This window comes from Cynocephalus volans, chromosome 9, assembly GCF_027409185.1.
Source record: "Cynocephalus volans isolate mCynVol1 chromosome 9, mCynVol1.pri, whole genome shotgun sequence".
Classification (NCBI taxonomy): domain Eukaryota; kingdom Metazoa; phylum Chordata; class Mammalia; order Dermoptera; family Cynocephalidae; genus Cynocephalus; species Cynocephalus volans.
The window spans coordinates 37901387-37907172 of NC_084468.1; positions in this window are offsets into that span (position 1 = coordinate 37901387).

Here is a 5786-nt window from a genome sequence, read left to right on the forward strand (position 1 = left end):
GACCCAGCTATCCCACTGTTGGGAATATACCCAGAGGAATGGAAATCATCAAGTCGAAGGTATACCTGTTCCCCAATGTTCATCGCAGCACTCTTTACAATAGCCAAGAGTTGGAACCAGCCCAAATGTCCATCATCAGAAGAGTGGATACGGAAAATGTGGTACATCTACACAATGGAATACTACTAAGCTATAAAAACGAATGAAATACTGCCATTTGCAACAACATGGATGGACCTCGAGAGAATTATATTAAGTGAAACAAGTCAGGCACAGAAAGAGAAATACCACATGTTCTCACTTATTGGTGGGAGCTAAAAATTAATAAATAAATTCACACACACACACACACACACACACACACACACACAAAACCGGGGGGGGGGGGAGAAAATATAACAACCATAATTACTTGAAGTTGATACGACAGGCAAACAGAAAGGACATTGTTGGGGGGGGGAGGGAGAAGGGAGGGAGGTTTTGGTGATGGGGAGCAATAATCAGCCACAATGTATATCTACAAAATAAAATTAAAAAAAAAAAAAAAAAAGAAACTCCCATGAAAATCTCACTTTTTTTCTTGCCATGTCACAATAGGTGCTGTTTCAGGGACGAAAAGTGGCAGTAATGAAGTAAAAAGTATTGAGAGGGAATCCCCCCCAGAATTTTCATTAAAAATTGAGCATTTCAGTAAATGAGACAAACATGATTATCAAATGCAATTTTGTAATTCCATAACTTTTAATTTAGAAAGAATGACAGGCTTAAATAAGACAGTTTTCTAATTAATTGAATTAAGCCAAAGCTTTCAAATATGAAATATTTGCCAATTGTATTTGGTCCTCTTGGATAATAGATCCTCTGCACAGTGGTTCATAATTCACTGCAGTTTTTAGTAGATTTATTGGAAAATCACAATTTTTTCCCCCTCTGTCCCCCCAAAATCTCAAAAACAACATCTGCTGGAAAGAGGGATAATTTATCACTGTAGATTCTGGCCAACTTTGAACTCTGAGGAAATATACCAAATGGAGAAAGAAAATCAATACTTAATCCAGGATTACATTTAAGTATTTGCCCCAAAGAAAAGAAGTAGGTGTGTGTGTGTGGGGGGGGACACTTTAAGAAAAGATATAAAAAAAAAATAAAGTGAGGTTTGTGGAAGCTAGAGACACTGTAGGTAAGAGCATAGGGGAGCTAGTGCCAAGTGTGGGAGCAGAGGCTATAGCTCTTGTGCAGAGATGCTTGTCTATGTCAGACTTTGAGTGGCAGCTCCTTTTCCCTGCCTGCATTAATCCTGTGTGTTCTATATTTGGTCTGAACTCTTGAAAACTGACCTTAGTCTGTTAAATTGGAACCTCTTTCCTCCTGTTGCTGAATCCGTGGAATTCTGACACTAGCTTGCCTCCCAGCCTTCAAAAGTCACATGGTCACTAATTGAAGCAGCTGCAAATCTGTTGCCTCCAAAGCCCCTCAAAGTTTCCCATGTCCACTGGTTGTTGGCCCCTTTTGGCATCCTCTGACTTGCTCTTGATCTAAAATTGACAGTGCAGAAGACAAAGGGAAATCTGTGGGGTGGGAATTACTAAGAAAGAAATTTGAATAAGTACATGAAAACCAAGTAATGGAGGGCCATGCAAACCAGCAAAGGTGATGGAAATGAATGGGCAAAGTCAAAGGGAAGTCATCATAGACTGTGGGACACCAGATAAAATTGTGCTTTAAAAAGATTCTTCTGGTGGTAACAGAACATAGAGCATGGATTAGATTTAAAAAGACTAGGTAGGAGATGAACAAGTTCTGTTCGATTAACAGGAAATAGTGATTTTAAAAAATTAAGCTTGAATGTAATCAGTCCTTTTTAGTGATACTTCTGGGACCATGGACAGTAAAGGACAATCGTCTTTTTATATGCAGAAAAACCAGATAATCATCCCTCTGTAGTTATAGATATAAGTATAGACATAGATATATTTAAACTTTTTAGATGTTGGATTAATTTCCTATTCAATCAGAAATTCTAAGATTCAAGTAGGGAAGATTAGTGTTGGGCTAGGGCTCAGATCTTCAAACCTGTTGTACAGACTAGACTGGGTCACCAGACCCCTCACGTAGAGGTCGCAAGTTAGTAATTAGAAAAAGGTCTTGGGAGCCGTTGGCAGAGTTGACATGCTTCATTCCGACGGGACCTCAGTCCCCAGCCTTCGCAGCAGCAGCAGCAGCAGTTTATGGCAGCCTTCAGCAGATCCAGCAGCCTTCAGCAGATCCAGCAGCAGCAGCAGCGGTGGCCTCCCGGGGCATCCTGGGGGCCCTGGCAGAGCAACAGCCTCCAGCAGCAGTAGTGGCCCCCTTGTGACCGCCCCCACCCCTCCCACGGGCGTTCTGGGGGTGGGGACACTGTGTATCAGAGCCATTTGTCCTTTATACTCAAGGAACACTGGGGCACACGTGTGCAGTTAACATTTACATCAAACAGGCTAGGTCATGCCTGGCAAGATTCTGAACCCCGGAGGGAGCCTGACCATTTACTTTCATTTTCCTTACAATTAGCTTTGTTACTTTCTTTGAAAGACGATAAACTTATGTTATGTTTGAGCATATGCTTAATTATTAGATGTGCTTTACTTATCTTTTAATGCTACTAGAGCTTTCAGTTGTCTGAAAAAATGTATGATTGATATAAAAACTTCATGGGTATCAGCCCTGATTTAATGTAAAGAACTGGAATCCAAAGACCTGGGATTGGGTCTCAGTTCTGGCACTTTCTAGTTGTTTGATCTTAGGAATGTCAACAAACACCTCTCTGAATGTCAGATTAGCTTTAGTGGGGTCACATGCAGGCTCTGCAGTCAATCTGCTAGATCGGATACAGGTTTTACCACTTATCAGCTGTATCACTTTGGACAAGTTACCAACTTTTCTGTGCCTCAGATTCCTTATCTGTAAAAGGAGGATAATTATAATGCCTATATTATAGTACTATTGTGAGAAGTACATGAGATAATTTACTGTAATGTATGGTACAAATTTTGGCTGTCATTATTTTCATTTATTATTCTTCTGCTCTGTGAGTGACATAAAATTAAACGATTTTAGGTACTAGAGGCATTTTCCTTAACAATGCCTTTCTTTGTATAGTCTAATAACACCATTTTATGAAATCTATCATTTGTATGACAAATGGCATAAATGTTGGATAAGTAATTTTAATGCAGGATTCTATTTATTGGTTTCAAGAGGCTTGTTCCAAGAATGCTTATTAATAATATTTATTAAAATGTTAAAATATGCCTCTCTATGTCATTAAGAATAAGGTTCAACTGCACCTAAAACCCCCAAGTTACAGTAGTGTCAACGAGGTGGAGGTTTATTTCTCTTTTGTAAAAGAAGTCTGAAGATAGGTTCCACGCTGTCATCAGAGATCCAGAGCCTTCCCTTTCTGCTCTACAATGCTAACACACAACATCCGTCCTCAAGGTCATCTCATGGTCCTAGCTGGACTCTGGAGTGCCCTCCATAACGCCCATATGGGAGAGTAGAAAAAGGAATAAAGATAGGGTAAGAAGAGATCCTAGCACACTACGTCGGATTCCATTAAACATCCACTCTGAAAATCTCACAAAAAGTTATAGTTGGATTTTATTGCTTGTCACACCTTGCTGAAAGGGAGGACGGGAAATTTTGGGGTTTTTTTCAGCCAACAATGTTCCTAGACAAAATTTGGGGTTCTGATATTAATAAAGAAGGAGAGAATGGATTTTTGCAGGTAGGCATTCTCTGCCACACTTTCCAATAAATCTCAGAAATCATTCTCAGCGTTGCATTATAAAAATCCCGGAGCTCTTCATGGACATAAGAATGAAACTACATTTTGTTCAAACTGGGTTTTTAAATATTTATGATAAAAAAAATTCATCTTAGAAACAGGCTAGATGCAACAGATTTTTAAAGTGCTGGAGTTTAGTAAAGAACTTATTAAATGCTAATTGAATATAGTGTTGAACTGAGTACGGTAGAAAATAGAGGCTGAAATTACTTTAATAAGTAGTAACTTATTAATGTGACTTCTGGTTCCAAACAAATAGAATCTTGGAGATGAATAAGAGAATCACAAAGCAGTGGATTAAAGCAAAACAGAAAGATCTGCTCTTTCAGTTTTTCTCTGTTTAATTTATCAATATACAATGTAGTTGATTTTTATGTCCCTTTTCCAATTCCTCCTTTTCCTCCCTTCCTTTTTCCCCTTGTCTTAACAAGTTCAAAGAATTGTTGTGATGGTTATGTCTTCTTTTTTTCTGCCCTATTCATTTGTATATTTATTTATTTATTTTTATTAGCTTCCACAAATAAGTGAGAACATGCAGTATTTCTCTTTCTGTGCCTGCCTTATTTCACTTAATATGATTTTCTCTAAGTCCATCCATGTTCCTGTGAAGGGTAATATTTCATTTTTTTTATAGCAGAGTAGTATTCCATCATGAAGATATACCACATTTTCCTTATCCACTCATCCAGAAGTTACATAATGTTATTTTGGGAACATCAGTCTCTCAGCTGGGCATGAACTGCACTGTGAGGGAAAACACTCATTGGGAAGCTACTGTGGCTGTCTTGCTGATGGGAGTTTTCTCTGTTTTGAGGGTGGCTTTTGGATCCTGAAAACATTATCCAAAGCAAACTTCATTTAAAAAGATTAATATTCAATGTATTAAATTTATATGTAAAAATCATAGTTCTTTAAGGTTTGAAATTCAACTTGATTGTTTTATTCTACTTGCAAATCTAGCAAATTTTAAGAATTACTTTTAAGGAGGTATTTGATTAATACTTGATTCCATTTATAAAAACTCCCTTAAATATTTTAAACTACACTGGAATGAAGTTGAGAAATTTTCTTTTTAAGTTCTTTAGTCATCTAAAAAGCCTTCTAGGTACTTAAGTAACCATTATAATCAGATAAATTTAACTTATAAAAAATAAGTCATAGGCTTTCTTGAATTTTTAAAATACTGATGGATTTTGTCATAAAATGTTGATGTAAGTCAATTAGTCAGTCCCATCAATTTAATTTGGAATCATACAGATGATATATTTTAGTAATAGGACAAATTCTCTTAAACTTAGTGATTATTTCTAAACCTTACTGAAAAATAATAGCTCTATAGTCTTGACTTACTTAATCGTTTGTATACTTCATTCTCTAGGTTTAAAGCTGCTAATTATCTTGGGAACAATAATGTCATCCAAACAATTTTAGGGTTAGCATTCTAAGCACTTTTGAAGGTTACACTCTCAGCTGGCTGAGGCTGAACATTAACTAGAGATGTCATCTGGGACATTTGAGCTCTAGAACTACAGATACCCTTGAATATTTTTTACATCTTTGGCTGTCAGTGGGCCTCAGTCTTCCAGGTTCAAGTCATCTATTAGCTAATACAATACTCTCTCTGCTATAGAAGTCCACATTTGGGCCATTTAATTCATTTCAATAAGTATATTACTGTGTCATTCCTCTCTAAATTCTTTTCATATTTTTTCCTACCTATTAGGAATAACATGTAGTTCTTTTAATGATACCTACATTCTGTTTATCTGCCAATGCTTTTTCTATCTGACTCCTTTTGGTTTAAGATCTAAGCTTACAGTCTGGAGATCCTGAATGAAGGTGGTGGCAACTGGAATGGAAACAAAGGGCGAAATGGAGAGATATTATGAGGGGAGATGTTAAGGTTGGGGATGGATTCCAGGAAGAGGAAACCATATTGAATGAAAACCCCAGAGGTAGG